At 37.8% G+C, this 22858-nt stretch overlaps 1 long non-coding RNA gene across 1 annotated transcript; it reads right to left on the reverse strand.

The window, feature by feature from the left end:
- Positions 1-5993: 5993 nt before the first annotated feature.
- LOC140849567 (uncharacterized) lies at positions 5994-22834 on the reverse strand. The gene is made up of 4 exons (XR_012131603.1): positions 22695-22834; positions 22320-22517; positions 19032-19117; positions 5994-6163 (listed from the first exon to the last, which is right to left on the reverse strand). It is a non-coding gene; the product is annotated as an uncharacterized lncRNA (long non-coding RNA).
- Between the last annotated feature and the right edge of the window lie 24 nt (positions 22835-22858).

Raw genomic sequence — 22858 nt, forward strand, 5'->3', positions numbered from 1 at the left:
CATCAATTTCATCTTGAGTAGAATTAATGGAGAATACTTATAGGAGTATATCAGAAAGTCTTTGATCATTTTGGTGCCTTACATCAAACCTAGCAAAAAATAAATATTAGAAAGTATAATTTCTAATGGTACCTTCTTAGGCTACTATGTCCTGCCAACTGTTGGACATCCACCTGGCATAAGACATGGGCAAGCCATGCTGGGCATGCTCCAAAGAAGAGCGATGAGCCTCCAGGAGTTAATTTCTGGTGCATTTTTCTTTAATGGAAGAAGAGCCATTTACTGTTTGGTGGTGCAACCAAATGTGCTGGAGCGGGTTTACGCTGCTGCGTCAGGAGACGGGGTTCTGAGCATCTCTTCCTCATTCTGTGATGTCAGCCTGGTAGCTTGGAATCACAATGTTAATTACATGTAAATGACCTTGCTGGAATTATATAGTCTTATGTAGGTTAAAAGGAGAATAAAAAAATTATAATGAAAACTTAGGGTTAAGTACTAATGTACTTACACCACATTAGTTAGCAAACATTGCAAAGCAGGACTCCTTTTTTTTAAAACCCTGGGAGACAGTTCTTAAACATTTACCAGCTCACCTCTAGTCCTAGCAAGGTCTCTGAAATTTTTCTCCCTCTCATGTTCCCAAGGCAAATAAATCATTGGCTCTCTCTGTTAATCCCATTTATTTAATAATCTTTGTTTTAAAAGAGAATTTGAGATAATAGTTGGCATTGTTAAACTGCAAATGTCAGGCATATAATATGTGCTCAATAAATATTTGTTGACTGTTGACTGTTAGTTAGATTGAAAGTGGGTCCTAAAACGTGTAAGAATAAATATCTTAATTGCTGTTGATATGTCTTGTCATCAGTCTTCCCAGGACACATATTTTGAATATAGCACTTACGTCATTTTAGAGTTATTTGTTTACATACAAATGCCAAAAATCCAGTGATTGAGACCAGTAGTAAAGTCCCTGAGTTCCATTATTTCCAATTTGCTTTCATAAAATTATGTTTAGAGAAGAAACTGAAATCTTACTTAATTTCTTTTCTCAATGATGTATCATTTAAAATAGTTCTAGTGTTGACATCTATTTAAGGAAAACATAGGGACTTAAGCATTTTGAGCAAGCCTCTTTCCAATCATGCTATGAAACTCAGCAAAGTCACCCTTTTCTAGTCCATAATTGAAACAAACAAAAAAATGAGCTCAGTAATAATCCTCAGTCATTTAAGGATTAATGAAACAGTTTATGGAGCTGTTTATTATCTCCATTGTTATTTTTCTTTATTCTCTTTTTGCCTTCCTGCCACTGAATCTTTCCATTATTCATTACAACCCACCCTAGTGCATGATTGGGGAAATAAAGGACTCTGAAATGCAAATCTTTTTTTACTGTTTGTTAGCAGTTCTCCAAAAAGTGCTGCAGCAGGAAGAGGTCAAAACAATTAACTGAAATGAAATTGTTTTGTATTTATAGGTTTCAAATATCCATTTAACATAAAGGTGGATCTGCTTAACTTTGTACATGGCCGAGGGGCTAGAAACACTACTTTAGGTTGTTTAAAATGTTTAAAAATCTTGTATTTTGTCCACTTCTACAAAGAATCAAAAACAACTTTTGGTTGGATAATAACCCCTCTTTCTACAACAAAGCCTTCATTTCTCACAATTTTGAAATGTATTTCCACAGAGGTACTATGTCACTATGAGCACATTTGAGCATGTCCCTTGGAAGATAACCAGTGGAAGATAAACAAAATGTTGGGCTTCCGTTGGAGCTGAGCCTTCCAAAAGAAATGAAGTGACTAGTTACTCCTGAGAGGACTGGAATTTGCTGGACTGTTGGCCAAACGAATGTTTAGGAGACTGCCTCTGTGTGTCTGTGTACACGCTCAAATCTTGACTCTAGTTTTGAGGAAAGAGAAGGAAGATGAATGTAGGACCACCGACCTCAATACGGCAGGCGCCAAGGATTGAAGAGAAGACATCGCTATTCGTGAATTCCTGCGTGGGTGTATGTGTGCGGTGGCAGGTGAGGGTGAGGCAAAGAGGAGGACAGCTAACTGCTGACACCACGGTCCCCCGTTGACGCTAAGGTGCTGAGGGGCCAAAGTTTCTCACAGACTTTTCCTGATTATTCCCACGCTGCCATGATGAAAACTTCTGGCCTGGATGAGGTTTCAGGCAGTCTCACTCTAAGATTTGCCATCTCTCTAGTTTGAAAATTAAACTGAGCTTCCTGCAACTCAATAGGTCTCTGCCTCCCTACTAATGTGTGTGAGTATATGTGTGCATTTCTCAGCAGTTTCAGGATGTTGGAAAACACCTATCCACATACAAATGAACATATAGTTAACATTAAATTTTTATTAAGTTTGCCACGCAGCCTCTCAGAGTGCAGAAACATTGTCCTGGGCTTAGAAGAGAAAGCAAGCTCCCTATTCCCTCTGGAAAACCCAGTCATGCTGATCAGACTTAAACTGAATCAACATCAGCCTGTCTCCCAACCTCGTGTGTCTGCAGCAGCCACATTGCTGGCTGCGCTGGGACTCGGGCAGGCGGCCCTCTGTGTGCACTGGCTGGCAGTGCGCAGGAAAGAAGGGGCCCAAAGAAGCCAGTTGTCAAGAGACTTACAAAGACTGTGTTCTTCCCAGAAAAACTTGTTTCCTGCCCTAGTCAGGTCAGCCTTTGGAGTGCTATCTAATTTCTCCTACTCGGCCAATAAATAGAGAAGGTCAACCTCCAACCGTGAGGTAGGGGTCAGGAGAAGAGAAGAAAACAGATACTCTATATTCATATTAGTTGTGGGTATTTTAATTTTATTTTTTTAATCCATATGCTTGTCTCTGAATAAACTGTTATTTCAAATATTTAATTTAAGGCCCACAGTGGTGACAAACTGCAGTCAAGCACAACTTTTGATATTTTAGGTCCTTAGTAGTTATCCTTTATTCTTGAAATTTCCCTTGAAGCAGTAGCATATTTCTGTTCTTTTAGCATGCTTTTTAGTCTCTTTTCTTTCCACTAGTTAACAGAGTTTGATTTTTTGTATCAGACAAATTCACTTTGAATCCTTTGAGATAAGCATTTTGAAAACTTACCTTTGAGCTCTTCTTCTACCATAGTTTTTCTTCCACCATAGTATTTTTCTTCCATCAGCCAACATTATCTAATGCAAAGTTATTTCCATTAACTTCAGAAGACACAGAAATATCTCAGGACATTTTTCAGAGAGATTCGTGTATTACAACTTGAAACTGGCCTGAGACAGAGCTATCCTTTGTGAAACTCAAAAGGAGGGACAATTAAGTACAACTCTTCTCTAAAAAGTCCCTAGATGTGTAATTAAAATCAGTACTCAGAATCATGTAAATGATTTTGCTGGAATTATGTAGTGTTACGTGGGTTAAAAGGAGAATAAAAAAATTATAATGGGTTATAGTAATATTTTTTTACTTCCTAATAGTGCCATGATAAGACTATTAAATGAGTCACTCCAAATTGCAACAAATCTGAATTAGGTCATGCTCAAGTAACAAGTAATTTTCACTATCATACATCAGTCAAAGTTCTAGGCCCAGTGTTTTTAGAAAATACTTCTTTTCTTTTTATTTACGAGGATGAAGGACTTAAACTTTATCCTCTTCAAAATGACATATAAGTAATTTTATTTAGAATTTAGTATATAATAATCATTCTAATTACTTATAATTGTTAATTACAGAATCTGATTTCTTAAATTTTGTTGGGCTAATATTTCAAGTCAATATGGGGAAGTCAGCAATTACCTGGATAATAATGCATTCTGGGTAAGAAAACAAATCTCCATGTACAACTGAATTGTAGTAACTACTACCATAACCAGGTATGCATTTAAAACTAACAACACTTGATCTATTTTGTTTTCTGTCCTTCCCAAAAGACACCTTTAAGTGAAGTCCACCCCTGTACCTCGGTATCAGCTGACCCATGAGGTCGTGCACAGGTCATGCCCGGACCTACACTCCAACTCTTGGCCCTGCAGTACCCCGACTTCCCATGTATCCCATCCCCCTCCAGTGGTACCTTGGATACGCCTTTCACAGTCGGCCCTGCTCAGGGCTGTGGTTCTGTTATTCATACTTGGTTTCCCCGGCTATAACTCCTGTACTTCTTAATAACAATAGTTCATACCCTCCACTTCCTTTCTGGGCCTTCTGTCCTTATGGAATTTCTAACCTAGCTTACATGTATCAGACTTTAGTCGCCAAATGATGTGTGGCCAGTGCCTCAGTTGAGCCCATTCAAGCTCTAATGCAGTTATATATTTAAGAGTGAACTAAATAACATTGATAGTAGTCTTGCCATAGTTATGCATTTTTATGTTTAATTGAAAAACTACTTTTCTGACATATTTGTTCAAAACCTATACTTATTTTCTTGTAAAATGCTCTACTTCCTTATCAATGAAATGCTATTTAAAGTTATTTGGAATCTGAATTAGCGTTTTTCTGCATTTTGACCAATCCAAAGGATTGGTCATAATTATTTGTGATTAAACAATAAATGATGATGTTTGTAAAAGCATTTTAAATAGTATAAAGTGTTCTATAGACGCTTATGGTTATCATTATACACAGCTGGTTGTCTCAAGCTAAATCAATAAAACATTAAGTCTCAAAATCTCCAGGTGAGTCAGATTTATTCAGGAAGTAGCTTCTTGACTATATGATGTTTCATATATTAATATCTCATTTAGGAAATAATTGTATAAAGGTTCTACAAAGAGTAGTATCAAATTGAGTGAAAAGAATGAAAGTTGCTTTCAAATATGCTCACCTTGTTTTTCAGTTATGCTAGTGTGCTGAAAAGACCTGATTAAATACTTAAGATTGGGATGAAGATTTCTGTGCATTTAGAACACCTTTCCCTATACCTCATATAAAAATAATTTCTTTCCGCATAGTATTGTATCTTGGTGAGAACACAAGGTTAGTCAGCTAAAGCTGTCACATGACAATTATATTGAAGAATAATGTCTAGTTTACTTAGCAAAAGGAACCCCAATTTGCCTACACCTTAAAATATAGAAAAATTATATGAATTAGGGTTTATGTGTGATTCATATTATTCCATGGGGAGAAATTTGATGGCTCTTCAAAATATGGATCAACTGAGCTCACTAAATATTTTGAAAATTATGGGACTTCCTCCCTTGCTTAGTATGTCAGGATCATGTCACTATCTATGCATTTAATTATAACCCATATGGGAATATTTCAATAAGTTTAGTCTTTCTTCTAAATAGCATGCACTTAAATGAGATTCACTCGCAGTGGAAAAAATTGTTTATATCTATGTATTTTCTAAATTTGAGTAGACAAACATGCTGAAATCAAAGTCGCATCAGAAATACTGACCCAGAGTAATTTGCTGGAGGGAAGTTCACGCATACTCAGAACTCATGGAACTCTACGCTGGCTGCTGGCTGAAGGTTTGTAAATAAATCTTGAACAGCATAGTGGGCTGGAGGTTAGAGGCTATTTAGTATAAATAAGCAAAAACAGAGCTTGTATGTGACATACCCTGTTACGGAAGACTTTCCCCCTAGCTTTTCAAGTATTAGAATTCATAATAGAAAGCCAAATATGTCCTTAGAAGTCTAATGGATTTCATCAATTATAGGACATTTTAAAACATGTTTACTGGGACAATAAGCTATGGGCAATTAGAAAAATCCTTATGTTCATTCTGGGAATATGCCTGAAATATTAATGTCCAAATTTGGGCTATCCTTGAGTTTCCATTAAGGGAAAAGATAACTGCCGACTCTGTGTCAAGCATAATATAAATTTTTTCATTCATAACTTTCAGTTTCTTATAACAACCAACAAGGTAGGCATTCGACCTGTAATTTACAGATGAAGACTCTGAGATTCACACTGTAAGAGCCAACTTTGTGGAGAGTTTTCAAACTGCAGTCATGCATGTATTTATCTTAAGCAAATAAACTCATGTTTCATTCATGGAGAATTATAAATTTATTTATTTATTACAGATTGAAAAGGAAATGGTGTGATTCCCATGTCTGCAGACACTCCAGAGATGACTGAGCATGTAATGGGTCATTGATCCAGGAGGTTCCTTTCAAGAATGGGATGATGGAGCAGGAGTTTAGAATCTGAAAGGATCAGGGAAAGAATAAAACAGAGGCTTACGCACTTGGAAGAAGATACAGATGTATGTGTCTAAAGGACACTATTTTCCTCATATATTCTGTATTCTTTGTTTTTCTTCCTTTCCCAGTAGTCACGCTTAGGAGCCAGCCCAGTAACCAGCTACCTGGTCCTGTTTTTCATGGGCCCACAAGACATGAAACAGCTCAAATAAACAGAAGAAACACTAGCAACTTCTCATTACCCAGTGTCTTGACCCTCAGATTCTTGTGGAGGAGAACTCAGGAGGCTCCTTAAATTCAATTCAGTTCAGTTCAGGTAAAAAGCATTTTCTTTCTCGGAAGGGACCCTCTGATATGCCTCTCTGATTGTTCCTTTCTCCCTTCTTCAGGGTTAACTTGAAAAACATGACCCATTGCTTCCTCCTTTGGAGACTCTCCCCCAACCCACCCCTGTTTGAGGAGAAGATGAGGTGACTGGTGCTTAGTGGTGCTTATATTAAATCCCTTATTTCAATTTGTTTTAAGAGTTGGCTTATTTGGAGCACTTACTCTCTACTTTTGACTCCCTAGCCTGAGCAGTCCATCAGCAAGGTATGACCCAGTCATAAAAAAGGTAACAGAGCCGGGGCTGGTCAAGGGCACTATGTAGACTGTAGTGACTTTCATCACCACTGGTATAGTGTAACATGAGTCATATCTGTGTCCAGTGTGATTCAACTTTTTATTACCAATAGAAAATCTAAAGAGTATGGCAACAAGTTTAAAATTTAGCTGCACCCCAGCCTCTTTTAGTGACTTACAGTCACAGGAGTTTAGAACTAGAATGGACTTTTGTTTCTTCATTTGGTCCAAGCCCCTCAGTTATCTTAGAGAGAAGAAAATAGCAACAGTAACTTCTGACACATGCCAAATAAAGTATTACATAAAGCTCTTTATATAACATTATCCTTCTATATATTCATATTCTCTCAAACTCTTCTACTAGTGTAGAAATCATTATACTGAATTTATAGTTGAAGACCTTGACCGTCAGAGGATTCAGGAATATTTTTAAATTTTTAAAAGAGGGAAAGCAGACATTTAAAAAAATGACTCTGATTGTACCATAGAAAAAAAATTCCAGTTACAAAAGTGGATTTGAGGAAATCAGTTGTGGTTTTTGCATTCATCTCTGCAAATCATGTCATCTGCACTGGGGCCCACAGGGATGCAGAGAAGGTGAGAGCGGTATCAGTAGAAATTTGTAGAACCCATGGGCCTTCCTGATAGATTTGCTCTGGGAGGTGAGAGGAAAGAGAAAGAAGAGCCAAAAGGAACTAAAGAGCTAAAGGAATAGGCTGAATGGCGGAGACACTTGCAAAGATGAAAAGCTCGGATGAGAAGATTTGGAAAGTGGGCTGAGACAGGGAGCAAGCAAATCAGGAAACCTGGGCAGGATACAGGCAACTTCATGTGGTTTTTAGGGTTGGGATTGGAGAATACATTTTCTGCCAAATGCCCTCTTACCTTTCCCTCCTCTTATCCATGTGGCAGTCAAAATGGCACTTGGGCCTTGGGTTTGAAAATGCAGGTGTTACCAGCATTTTCTGGGTGACTATAGAGGTTGGCATTTAGCAACTCACTTGATCTAAGACCTTGAGATTCCCTTAGACTTAGCTAGAGTTTAGGTAACTTGGAAGAAATGGTATTGTCGTAGAATTACTATCGTATGAGGGATCTCATCTCAACTTAAATTGGGATTGGAATTTTCGTGTGTGTTTGATAAAAATGTGCAGCCCAAAGAGGCTATTTGGATGAAGTAGTTTATATAATAGGAAATGTCTCCAAAGCGGAGGTTGTCTGGAGACAGAGATGGCAAGGGGTATGAGTGGATAAGATGGGTCTTTTTTATTAACCATGGAGTTAGTCTAAATGCTGATGGAGACAGTGTCTTCAGGAAAATCTTAGGGATCTGTTTTCAGACCCATCATGGGTCTCAGGGGCCAAGGTGATAAAACAGGATACAGGTTACGGGAAAGCAATCATTTTCTCTCAACACATTAAATATTCTGCTCCACTCTCCTCTTGTTTGATTGGTTTCTGAGAAGTTGGATGTAGTTATTTTCTTTGTTCCTCTTTAGGTAAAATGTTTTTTCCCTCTGGCTTCTTTCAGGATTTTTTCCTTTATTTCTGATTTTCCTTAATTTGAAAGGATATTGCCAAAATATAGATACCTTGGCATGTATCTGAGCTTCCTGGATCTGTGGTTTGTCACCTGACCTGAATTTAGGGGCATTCTCAGTTACTGTTGTTTCAAATGTTTTCTCTGTTTCCATCTCTTTGTTCTCCTCCTGGGATTTCCATTGCATGCACGTTACACCTTCTGTACTTGTCCCACAGTCATTGGATAGTCTGTTTGGTTTCATTGAGAGCTTGTCCTCTTTGTTTTTCAGGCTTTGAGGATTCTGTTGATACAACCTCAGCCTCACAGATTCTTTCCTCAGCTTGTCCGGTCCACCAACAAGCCATCAGAATCATTCTTCACTCCTGTTACAGTGTTTTTCATTTCTGGCATCTCTTTTTGGTTCTTTCTTCGAATTTTCATCTCTTTGCTTTTATTGTCCATCTGTTCTTGCATGTTTTCTACTTTATGCATTAAAGTCTTTATCATAGTAATCAGAGTTGTTTTAAATTCCCTGTCCCTTATCCCTGCCATGTCTGCTTCTAATGGTTGCTCTATCTCTTCAAATTGTGTTTTCTTCTTTATGCTATGCTTGTAATTTTTTCTTGATAGCCAGCCATTATGTACCTGATAAAAGGAATTGCTATAAATAAACTTTACTAAAGTGGTTGTGAGGTGTGGAGGGAAGGAGAAGCATTCTACAGATCCACAATTAGGGGCAGCCTGTTAGTGAGCCTGTGCTTCCGGGCTCTGAAGGAGCATCATTTCCACCATGTCCAGCATAACATAGCCTGGGGCTGAGTTGGCAAAGGCTGTTTGAGCTTGAGGGGTTCCCTCTGGGAGAACCAGGAAAGGGGGCAGCACTCTGAGCAGGGAGCCAGTGTTAAGTGCCACACTCACGCGGCTCTGCTAGCCAGGACCTCAATGAGGGAAGGAGTGTTGTCTAACCCTGTGCTATGCATTTGGGCCCTATAATAATATGTGAATGAGACCCTGTAATTATCCATGAAGGACCCTGAGATTTGGGCTGTTGCTGTTACTGTGGTTTTGTAAACACAGAGTGGTGAGGCCTGGGGAGATGTGGATTACACTAGAGAAATAGCTCTGCAGCTGAAGTATGCTTCAGAATAACTGGTGGAACCGTCAAAAATGATCCATGCCCATGGCCCACTAGTACAGTTACTGATTTAGAAGGTCTAGGGTGGCATTTGGCAATTGTGTTATGAAAAAGCTCCATGAGTATGAAGCTTATGCCTGTGGTTAAGAACCACAGAGAAAAACTTAGATCTCTGGAGGTATTTCCCTTTCTGGATTTATTATGCTATATCCTCATGCTCTTCTCCCCAGCTTTCCACATTCCCATTGAAATAGCTTCCTTTCCCTGTTATTGGTTTCCGTAGTTCTTCACTGAAGGCTTTTCTGAAGAATTATTACTGGGACATCCAGACAGCCTTAGACTCAGATTCTTCATACTTGGACTTGGATGAAAAGAAAAACTAAGAATGTAAACATCCTTTTTTCTTCCTTAGGAGAAAATGGCTCCCAATCTTGTTTTCTTTGATCAGTCTAATGTTAAAACAACTGTCTGAATATTTTTCTTCAAACATCCTCTCTCTTCCACTACCATTTCCACAGCTCACTCTACCGTTATTTTTGCTTATAAGTTACCAATGGAATTTAGACATCAAAGTGCCTTCAGCTTCTTTTCTTCACTCTGGCTCCACAGGCTACAACAACTTTCCAGAGCTGAAAGCCACACAAACAATCCCACACCATGCATGCTTTCATTCATTCCTGTGGAAACTAGGGGAGAATGTCTATCTTTTGTAGAAGGAATAGCACTGAACATTAACTAGGTCAGTAAACTAATTCCTGGTTAATAAATCCTTTATTCCCCAATGGTACCTATAGTTTTCAATCCAATGGAATTCTTTTCTTCTTGAAATAAAACTAAAATAACTGTAGCAGTTTCTTTCTCAGTACAAAAATTTCAAATGTCCATTCTATTAACTGAGAAAATGGATGTCAAATGACATCAGGAATTTACTGTATTTCTCCATTGTCTCTCCCAGAATTGAAGAGAAAATAGACAACACTCTTGTTTAAACAAGCCATAATTCTTCAATCTTTCTTTATTACTTCTCAGAGGAAGGAGCCTGGGTTTCTGAAGAAAGGATAATACATTAGTTGCTGGGGGGAGAAAAAAATGAGAATCTTCAGTCTTGGGAATGTAATAACCAGGTGATCAGTTGAGTCCTGGGGCAAACTGACCCGATCAGCTGCTGGGAGAAGTAACATAACTGCTCTGCTGGACGGACAGACACATTCTAATCAGATATGGTCCGCCGTCCAGGGAGCTGTGGTATAGTGAGAAAAGGAAGTACTGTTTCTTTCAGCTGAGGAACTGTAGAATGTCTCACCCATCTTTTTTTTTTAATGCTGTCTCTTTCAATTTAAAAGTTGGGTATACAAATCACAAGTGCTTCCTAATCATCTGACTATTTAATATTGATAGAATGCATTTATCTTTTTATTTTAAAAAATTTAAAGATCATTATGTAAATTAGAATTTAATTTTCATTGCACACAAAATGAAATGGAAGCTGAAACTCTTTATTGCATGTTTTTTATTCCTTAATTAATTCAGGTGATTTGGATTGAGTATTCATAAGGTGAAAAGAAACTCTTTCCCTCAACACTTTTGTCCTTTATTGAGTGACCTTAGACAATTGCTTTGCCCTATCCAAACCTCAGCATTTTACTTGTACATTTGAAAAAACTATGGGTACCTACCTATTGTTATTATAGAATGGATTTCGGATAAAAAACTAAGAATTTACTCAAACACAGTCCTTAGGACTATTCCATCATAAACAATAAAACAAAACATAATTAATATTGCTATTTCAATTAACTCCTTTGACAAGAGTTGCAAGATGTATTTTGAAGAATATTATGGGCCAATATTCGGGCTGGGCATATACTTTCTACAGTGAAATCTCTGGTATCTTCGTATTAGCTAGAAGATGTAGTGAGGTGAATGGATATGTCCTTGAAAAATATTTTAAAGAAAGAAAGAAGAGATATGTGTTCTATTTCTCAGTGTTTGTTATTTCAAAATTCAAAGTTTGTTTACATTTTTTCAGTGGTGGGATCATGTGGTTTAACAAATAAGGTAGCATATGAATAGTAGCAACACCAGAGAGGGACCATCTTTGTTTTATTCTTCCCTCCAGCTACTTTCACAAATTTAGTATTATTTTTTCCCATCTAGACAATTGCCATTTTCTCAGTCATAGGAAAATCTTTTAAAAATGATTTTATTTCACTGATCTTTAATCTGTAATTGAAGTAAAAAAAATAATACAAGTCCCCTAATTTCTCCCAACCCCTACTTCCTGCTGTACCTCAGTCCCTCTATGTGAACATGTTGATCCCAGCAGATATGTGGAGATAGAAATATAAATTTATTTAAGTGTTCATTGTCCTAGAAGAATACAAAAAGAAGTGCTGCTATTCTACGAAAACACAAGCTGTCACACAAGTAGAGTCCCTGCCAAAGGAAAAGAGACAAAGATGATTTTCTGAGGAACAGAAAGATTTGAATTAAATGATTATATAGGAAAAGCTCCGTGGATGACTGGGATGAAATCATATTAAAAGAGCTTTTATTCTATCATTTTTATGTGTGTGTTTTATAGGATAACTATACTGAAAAATAAGGAAATGATAGAGATTATCTGAGAATTTTAAAAAGTTCTTGCATTTGCTTGTGCTTAATTTTTGAGAGTTTCCATCCCCACCTACTTCAACACATCTATACCCCACACATGTAGGGCCTGAAGGAAAAAGCAGAGTGCATTTTATAATTTCAGAGTCTGGAGGATAGGGGCAGTTAAGCAGTTAAGCCTGGAGAAATATTTATTGTAATGTTGAAAATGTTCTTCGATAGTTATTTGACAAAAAACAAAAGATTCCTCAGTTTGGGGGAACTTGAGGGAAGGTATGGGCTGCTGCCGATTTTGCAAAATAAGGGCACAATTGACATTGAAATGTCAGTCTGAGATTTCCCTTCAGATATCGCTTTAGTTTCTGTTTTTTCAAAAGCATATTCAGTAACTGTGTGTAAAATATTATAGTTGGGGGATGTAGAGAAGGAGGAATTAGACGTGGCTCTTGCTTTCGAAGGAGATTTTAATCTGGTGAGGGTGACAGACTGAAGGGAGTACAAACCAGATTTAGGGAGGGAAAAGGTGGAGGTTGTGGGGAAAATGTTGAAGGTGAGCTGAGAAGGGAAGGCTGAAAGCCTGTGGTTCCAATAACAGAAACGTTGTTGAGGAAGTCTTTTAATTCCCGTCTTCAGAGACGAACCAGTGTTGCCCTCTCGAGGTTGGTGGGAGGACTTGTAAATAAATCCCACCAGAATCTGGAATCTGATAGCATTCATTGGTCCATCCATAATGTCCAGTATTTTTATAACATCTATAACTTCAAGTGTTCTTAAACTTTGGACCATGAATATCTCTTAGTGAATGTGAATAAACTATGGTTCCTTCTTGTGGGAGAGGTGAAGAGCATCACACACACAATTTCAGGGACTTCTTTCCAAAGTCCTGTGTAATCACTCTCTGTGTCTCAGTTTCTCATTCTATATAATGGGAATGACAATACCTACTCCACAAAGTAGATGAGATAATTACATAAAGTATTTAGTACATACCCCAGAGCAAATGTTCAATAAGTAAATAAAATAAAATGTTCAATGAAAGCCATCATTTTATTCTTTCTTTCCTTTTTCTTTCACTGTGACTGGTGAGACAGTAATAGGATCAGGGAATCAGATAAGGGATTGTCACCAAGGAAGGTGGAAGAGATAAAGAGATAGATGAGTTTCACACCTACACAAAAAATATGATGTACTAAGGAGAGCTGGGAACTTCACAGGAAGTTACTTGTGGGAATGTCTCAGAGAATACTGTACTCAAACTATGAAGATGCTGCTCCAGCTGTAAACACTGATGCACACTTACGGAGAACTTATTGCACACCAGGCATTGTGTTTAGCCTAGCTTACATAGATCTCTTCATTTAGATTATCACAGCAATATGAAATAATACTGTCCATAATACCTTACTTGAACTCTAGAATAAAATCCTCTGCAAATTAAAATTTTGAAGTAATTAATTTAGCAGCAAAATCTGACCTGGACTGACATGACTCTATTTTTAGTCTTGCACCCAAAGTGCAATTATTTTTGAGATTAAATAATAAAAACAGCTACCTTTTCTTTTCCCAAATGAATGTACATTTCAGTTCTATTATATTTCAAAGGTACTAAAATCTCTGTATTTTCTAAAGCCAAACTGTGTTCTAAGTTAGGTCAGGTTTTGGTCACAAAAATAATGAGGATATGTGATTACCCTCTGTGGGGAAAATGGAATTTTCTGACTAGGATTCCCACCTGGTCTTAATATCGCCCAATGTGTACGTCATAAGATCATGTGTGAATATTTATGCATCTTGCTATAGAAATCTTAATGTTTAATCATGGGGTATTTCTTAGACCCCACTGGGGTAATAATGCATTTCGCCATTCTAAAGAAGTCTCCAAACTCCAAAGTTCATCTTGTCTCCAATGTTTCAGGTAAGGTAGGTTGGGCCTTTGAAAAGAGCTAATGTTAACTGAGAACTGGCCATGTGTCAGGCTTGGGTACATGTCTCTACTTAATTCATTTATCCTTACCATAATTCTCAAAGGCAAATACACTTATCATCTTCCTGCTTTATAGTTTAGGCAACTGAGCTACAGAGTTCAAGGAACTGAAGGGTACCAGGTAATAACTCTGAAACATAGGATTTAAACTCAGGCAATCTGGGTCTGGGAAGCTTTTGCTTATTTTGCAATTGTTTATTATTATTATTATTGCCTCACACATATTGTTGCAATTGTTAACCTCAATTTACAAATAAAAATTCTAAAAATTAAGGTTACATTATTTTTTCCAAAATAATGTGTCTGTGTAATCTTGGGAAAGTTACTCAACCTCTCTGTGCCTCAACTTTACCTTCTATAAAATAGGGGTAATAATAATACACAACAATAGGCTTGTTTTAGGGATGAAGTAAGTTTTAAGCACTTTGAACAGTTTCTGACACACCTTATACAATCAGTACATGTTATTATTGTTATTATATGTAGACCATGTGGATGCTGGTAAGGAGGTGGAGGGTATAATAAAAGTCAATCCTTATGCAAAGATTTGCTATAAAGGAGGTAAAAGAGATAATAATTTTTAAGGTATTAGAACTGTGTTTTATTTTTGGTCCCTAGTCTTAGGTGTTCACTGGTTGCCCTATCTGTTGAATCAATGGCAGCTATTGCTTCAGAGTTAGAGTAGGGATGGAACAAAGAGGTCTTTAATTCTTCTTTGGTCTTCAAACTGACTTTCAAAAATCTATTCCAACTATTTAGTCATGAAGCAATGCTTTGTTAAAGAACAAGAGTGCTTTACAAATTCCAAAAGCTTCTCTTTATAATGCAAAGCTTGGGCTTGCTTCACTCAGTTCCTATAGCATTGTATTACAAGAAGCCACAGCATAAAGAGAACAGAGACTATACTGCAAGGGAATTTTCCTCATCACAGAAAGGAGAATTCCCTTTCAAGAAGAAGAATAAGATTTGGAAACAGGAGAAAGAGACTTTGGGGAGTATAGATATGAGTCTGCTATTCGCTATGTGGGAATGCCATAAGCTCCTTAACAAAGCCCTGTGCTAGTCTGGGCAGAAGAGGAATATCTGAGGAAATGGTTGAAGACTGCCTCAAAGAATTCTGCTTACTGTGGTGTGGTGAGGAAAATCAGCTGATGGCTAATAGTCTCCCAAAAGGGTCACAGATTTGAGACAATCAGTAGAACAGAAAAGGAATACTATAGTGACATTAGGATGTGGGGATGTGACAAGGTCCAGAGGTATCAACCTTGGACAACAGCAGATGATACCATGGAACAAGGCAAGACCAGTTGAACATCAGGAGGCACTGGTACAGGACCTCTGGGGAGGAGCAGGTGGAGGGGAACCTCCAGAGGTCAGCTTGTGAACCAAAGGTGTCCCTGCACACCATCGTGCCAGCCGGACCCAGAGCCAGCTGTAGAGGAAAGGGAGTCCGAGAAGGCCAGTAAGAGGGGAGAGACAGCTGTGACTTCCTTTTTGCTGACTGATTTTTTTTCCCCCCAAGTATTTAAAATCAAAAGAACATGAGTTAATTTTGTTTGGCCAATTGTATTTTTTCCTGCTAATAGAAGGAATAGGACTCCAGAAGATTTTTGAGATTAAATAATAAATACAGCTACCTTTTCTTTTCCCACATGAATGTACATTTCAATTCTATTATATTTCAAAGATACTAAAATCTCTGGATTTTCTAAAGCCAAACTGCGTTCTAAGTTAGGTCAGATTTTGGTCACAGGATATATGATTACCCTCTGTGGGGAAAATGGAGTTTTCTGACTAGGATTCCCACCTGGTCTTAATATGTATGTCATAAAATCATGTGTGAACTCATGGGACTGCTGGTCTAGGGCAGGGGTGGAGAGGAAGCCCCATTCTCTCCTCCACCCCATTTCTGGTACATAATTGGTCAGGCCCCCACCTGTCACCAGGGACCTGCCCATGGAGCTCCTCCTGGTGTGTGGAGGGAGAGCTGAGCAGCCAGGTTTCAGAGCATGGAGCGTGGCTGGAGAGAGAGAGAGAGCTTAGGGGCTGTGTGTGAGGGGGTCCAAAGCGTACTGAAGAGAGTGACTGATATGAGCAAAGAGAGACTGAGCCATGAGCATAAACCCTTTGATTTCCATCTTCTTGCCATTGTCTTCCTTTGGTCTCAATCGGGTTCATAGAGAACTTGCACCAGATGGGAAACCCCCCTCCTCCTGGAGCTACACCCTTCATCCATGCACAATAGAAAACTGGAAAAGGTTTAGGAAATAACTATCTTAAGGTACTTGATGGTTGGCAGTATAGTACAGCAGTCCTGGAGAGAAGAGAAACAAATGAGGTGAGCCCCACTTTTCCCAGGCTTTGTATACAAGGAATGTCCATGAAGAACAGGAAGGGGAGTTCAAACAAAGTTTGATTATGTCAATGAGCTGAGGGGAGAAAATCATCCTTTAGGGAGGCCAAGGCAACTAGACTTTGTGTAGCGGACTGCCTAAGAGGAGGGAGCTATGCAAAATCACTCCAGATATCTTCATAGGAGTCCCAGTGTAAAAATACATCATTGGATGTGAACAATTTCAGAGGAAAGAACAATTATCAGGGAGCTGTAAGCTGAAACAATTCCCAGAGCTCACAAAGGTCTAGAATCATTCAAGTTCCCATAACCCAAAGTGAAGAGACGCTCACCAATATATGGTACATTTAGTAGAGACCCAAGAGAAACCTCACCTTAAAAATGGGGCTAAACTGAGCATTAAAGGTAATGTAGATTCACTCTACAAGATATGACAAAATGCAGCCCTCAAAAGGATAAAACCATATGCAGCATACAACCCAAACTACAGCATATGTGAAGAAGCAGAATCATGTGACCCATAATGGCTAGAAAAGTCAGTTGATGAAACATATCCAAAATGAAGAAGACAGTAAAATTAATTAACAGGCGATAACTTTTAAACTGCACAAATCCAATACACACAGTGGAAAGTAACAGAAAATATCCTAAATGTAGTACAGAGAAAAAAATGGAGTGAAAAAAGTAGCTATTAATGACTTACGAGCCAGTAACAAATGAATTAACACATGTGCAATTAGAATTCCTGGGAAGGGAAGGAACTGAAAATATATTTGGAGATGTGATGGCCAAAACTTTTCTAAATTTGATTTAAAAAACTATAAGCCCACAGATCCAAAAGGGAAAATGAAGCACAAGTAAAATAAAGAAGTAAAACTACTCCAAGTTTCATTATAAGCAAACTGTTGAAAAGGTATTAAAGAGGGAATCTTAAAAGCATCAAGACAACAAAGATACAGTGCATCCAGAGAAACAAATATAAAGATAATAGCAGATTTATCAGAAATTATGTAAATCCAAAGACAGTGGACTTGTTTTTCTAAAATACTGACAAAAAATGTTAACTTAAAATTCTATATCCAGCAAATACATCTTTCATAAATGATGGAAAGTAGAAATTGGCAAGCTTATTGTATAACCTATAGGGAAATTGAAGAATCTAAAATTTCCTAATTATTTTTTTAAATAACAAAATTGGAGGCTTTACAGTATCTGATTTCAAGGTTTATAAAACTATAATAATCAAAGCAATATAGTAATGGCAAAGAATAGACATATAGATCAATGGAACAAAAACAATAATCCAGAGATACACCAACGCTTAATATAATCAATTGATTTTCGGCAGCAGTGTCAAAAATTCAGTGGAGAAAGGACAGTATTATCAGTAAAGTTTGCTAGAATAACTTGATATCTGTGTGGGCAATAGGATCTTAGCTCTTTCATTATACCAAACACAAAAAAGTAATTTACAATACATCATATACCTAAACATGGAAGCTAAAACCATAAATCTTTTAGAAGAACGTATAAATGAAAATCTTATGAGTTTGGGTTATGCAAAAGTTTCTTAGATAAGACATAATCATAGGCCATACATGAAAAATTTGATAAAATGCACTTGATCAAAATAAAACTTTCACTTATCAAAAGACACTTAAGAAAATGAAAAGCAAGCCACAAAATAGGAGAAAATATCTGTAAAATATCTATCTGACAAAGGGTAAATATTCACATACACAAAGAATATAAACAGAATTTTAAGTCAATAATAAGAAAACCACATCCCCATTAAGAAAAGAGCAAAAGAAAAAAATTTGGACAACTCACAAAATAAGTACTTCATGGATAACAAGCTCATGAAAATATATCGCTAATCAGGAGGATAACGAAAATTAAAATCGCCATTAAGTACCACTAGACACCCATTAAAATGACTTAAATTGAAAAGACTGACAATTTAAGTGTTAGAGATGTAGAGAAGCTGGAATCCTCATATATTACTGTTGGGAATGTAAAATTCACATTCACTTTGGATAACAGTTTGGCAGTGTGTGTGTGTGTTTTAAACACATGTAGATGTAAATTGTATGAAAATTATGGCTCAGTATTGCAGTGGTCTGGAACGGAACCACCAAGGTCTCTGAGGTGTGCCTGTATCTCATCTAGTCCAGTGCAACATGCACTAAAAGAAAAGAATTCAGCCAAAAAAGGCAGTGACAACAGACACGAAATTCAGGTAAACAAACATGGTTTTTCTTTCTCTTTATTCAGGAAAGGTAATCTCATTGACTCTACCCACCAAAAGAACATTACGCACTTTATCCTTCCCACAGAATGCTCATTTTTTTCTGCCTTCTTTTCAAAATGAACTTTTAAATTCCAATTTTCTTGGAAGTATAGCAAGACATGACATTCTGAGCAATCATTGAGAAGAGTAAAGGAAAGCAGAATAACTGTAATTAACTGTTTATACGTCAGACAGACTTATATTTCACTTTGAATATTCCCTATGAAATCTTTGAAAGAAGCTAGTTATGCTGAGAGGTTTATCTATACAGCATTTGTCAAAAGAAAAAAACTATGCTGGAGTTCTTAATTGAAAAAATTATTTCCTAGGATAATGCAAGATTGTACACTTACCACAGGAGAAAAATGAGGGGGAGTCTTGAACTAAAATGATCAAGTGCACCTCCCTTAAGCTGTAGGCCTCTTCCTGCAGCTCCCTCCTACCAGAACAACACAGAGCACATCCAAGAGGGCGTTAGTTCTTATCATTTCAATGCCAACACTAGCACTGGTCACTTAGGGAACATTAGTGGAAACAGAAAGTCTCCCTATCATGTGTGCTCTGCTATAGAAAAACCCATTTTGTTCCTAACCTTAGAGTTCAAAATGACGCTACTATGGAAACTAAAATCTTTCTTGCCCTTATAATTCTTACTTAGAATATGTTCTTCATTTTGTTCTTCCTCAGCAACTTGTCACATACTGTTAACCTTAGTTTTTAGGGGGAGAAAAACAAAGTTTTGCAGTGTTCCTTTTTGCTTGTTTGCCCTTTTTGGCCCTGGGGCTCGTTACAAATGTGGCCTTCAATCAAATTTAGCAGAAGAATTTGCATACATTTTGCAATGCTATTATAACTTCTGTGCTCTGGTATTTAGGACCCTCAAGGTCATAAATACAATCTTGCAAGTCAAGCCCTTTGGTCCAGGTATTTCTGAGAAAGATGTCTACAGTTAGCCAGATAGTCCTTGGGCACAGGAACAAAGCTGTTATTAATTGGTTAGACCCTACCAGCTGTTTATAGCTGGTATCTGCTCTCAGGTGTTATAGCTTCTATTCTGACTTGGCAGTGACCACGCCATCTCAGCTGCCAAATATTTCTTAATACTCTGAATATAAGTCAATGGAAACCTTTATCAAATCCAGCTATCAAATCTTTCAACAGCTAAAGATACCTACCAGATCACTGAATTCATTAGCTCTGGGGTTAACTTCAAAGGAGCTTCATTAACAGCCTTGCACCATGACCCTACTACTTAAGAAATAAACAGCAATTCCTCCACATTCCTCTCTAGTCACCATCAAACCTTCTCAGAAGAGTGTTGGGCAACACTCGTATACATGTACAGCCTTTACCAGCTCACATTCTGTTCACTCATGCAGGCCCATTCCTCACCATTGTAACCTGTCTCCCACTAGCCTCTACTCTTATTGCTCCCCTGAAAGTGCTCTCGGGGAGGTCACCAGTGATCTCCAGACTGCTTACTCATGTGGCCCTTTTCTGTCTTTATGCCAGTTGATCTCTCTGCAGTATATCCCCCTAGGGACCATGTTCTCCTCCTTGGAACTCTCCTCCCATGTCTCCTGTGATATTCTCTCTTGATTTTTCTCATATCTCTCTTTCTCCTCAAACTCCTAAAACATTGGTATCCCCCCGATCTTTGCTCTGTTTATATCCTCACTTAGGGTGATCATGTTCATTTCTGCCTCTATATCCATATGCAGTATTGTAAATATGCAAAATTAAACTCAGCTTCTCTTTAAGTCTGGTGCTCCGTCTTCATCTCCTACTTTAGCAATGACACCACCAACCAGCCAGTCACCCAAACTAGAAACCTGGCAATTATTCCTGACCTCTAATTTCCCACTAAGCCCCAAATTCAATAGCCCAACATATAATTCCAGTCTCTTTTGCCTTCTTAGTATGTCCTAAATCTTTCACATTCATTCCGTCTCCACTGACAGAGCTTCAGTTCCATCCATAACACTTCTCCAATTTCTCCACCACAGAAATGTAGATAAGCTTCACAGCTGGTTTCTTTGTTTTCTCTTTTTTCTCCAGACTGATGTCAGAATGACCTCTCGGAAATAACTACACACACATGCACACAACCTAGGACTTGCTTTTTCCTATAAACTTCTATAGTTCTCTGTGCATAGCATTATGCTAACACTTGTTATACCATATTCTAAGATGCTGAGAGTTATTACCTATCAGCCAGTTGAGCACAGTTTCCATGTCTTAGTGAGCTTTACTGACAGCATGCCTAATATAGTAGGTGCTCACTTAACACTTGTTGAATGAATGAATTGAAACTGCTACTGATATAAAATGAGAAGAATTTAAGAAATGAAACGGGAAGGTTTGGAAAGGGATATAGAAACCAGACTGCCTCTCTGGGACTTCCCAATGGAAGGAGGAGGAGAGAATGTAATACAAGGCTTCTTAACCTTTGTTGGACATTGCATCCTTTTGAGAATCTGATGAAAACTAAGAGCTTCCTCCACAGGAAAAAAATGCACCTATACACATTGCAAACATTCTGCAAACAATTTCAGGGGTTCTTTCTACAGATGTACTAAGAATCCATAAATCCAAAGTGTCACAGGAAAACATGTGGGGTGGATTGGAGGTGGGTATATCTGGAAAGAGAATTTGCCCCAGAAAAAAAGGAAAGTTTGCCTACCTCACATATTACACAAAACTATATATCAGATTCATGAAAGAGCTAAATAATTTTTTAAACTACAAAACAATAGGTATTTTATAATCGTGAAGCAGATATAAAATCATTAAACCATAAAAGAAAGGGACTGACAGATTTGACTACATAAACTTCTGAACAAAATAAGATACATGGATAAAGAAAAAAGACAAATGTCCAAGTAAATAAAATACGTAAAATATATAAAATCTAAGTAATTTATATTCAGAAAGTACATAAGGAGTGACTTAAGGAAATAAAATAAGCAACACAATAGAAAAAATGTATGACAGACAAGAACAGACATTTCATAGAAGAAATACAAATCATCAATGAGCACAGGAGAAAATGCTCAACTTTTACAAACCCAGGAAAAATAAATTGGAACAACTACATCATTCTTCATCTACCACATTGGCAAAAATTAACAAGATTGATAATATCCAGAGTTGCCAAGGATGTGGGAAAAATGGATGCTTTCATACACTGATGGTGGGAATGAAAATCAGTGTTCTTTTAGGAAGGTAATATGCAAACATCTGTCCATACTGTAAAAGCCCATACATTCTACACAGAAACTCCAACAGTAAGCCTCTTGTCTAGAGAAATGTTCGCACCTGTGCATAAAGAAGCATAAACAAGGATATTCACTGCAGTATCATTTATAGTCAAGAAAGCTACATGTCCCCCTAAAGGAGAGCCGCACTACAGTTTACAAGAACGCAGGTGGCATAGTTGTACTCTCTAAGACATACTGTTAAATAACAAGCCAATGTGTATATATACCATCTCACCCCACTTGCTTTTTATGAAGACCTGCACGTTTGAATACATATATATACGTAAGCATGAAAGCTCTACTACCCCAAGAAAACACCAAACGGGAGTTACCTTTGGGGATGGGGAGTAAAACTCAGGAGGGAGAAGATCAGAGGTTTACCTTTTATTCACTATTCTTTTAGATTGTCTGAACATTTTGCCTCCAGGATTTGTTAAGGAAAAATTTTAAGGGAAATGCTTTGTCACATTGCCCAAGTCCCACACTGGCCTTTGGAGTATCTCAGTTTTGCCGAGTTTACACTGTTCACTGACACTTCATCTAATCCGCCCGTTGTATGGTAAAAGAAACCAACTGCTTCTAGAAGAAAAAAAAAAAATTACGGCTCAGTGAGAGGGGGGAAAATAGAAGTACATTCTTAAAACTGATGTAAATGAATCAGTATACTACTGTTTGAAGGAAGATTATGATCATTCAAATATTACGGCTCCTAAGCATCAGGTCTAGGCCCCGGATGACGCCCCATCGCACACCCACCCTGGTCCAACAGGCCTCGACTGGATCAGACCGGCGCAGGCCAGTTCTGGGCAGCCAGCTGGGCATGCGCAAGCCTCACTGCTCTCCCAGTTGGGAGGCCGGAGTCCTCATGGAGGGAGAAAATGGGGTGTAGGTTCCCCTCACGTGCCTGCCTGGAGCACGGT

The sequence above is a fragment of the Manis javanica genome, chromosome 5 (assembly GCF_040802235.1).
Source record: "Manis javanica isolate MJ-LG chromosome 5, MJ_LKY, whole genome shotgun sequence".
NCBI lineage: Eukaryota > Metazoa > Chordata > Mammalia > Pholidota > Manidae > Manis > Manis javanica.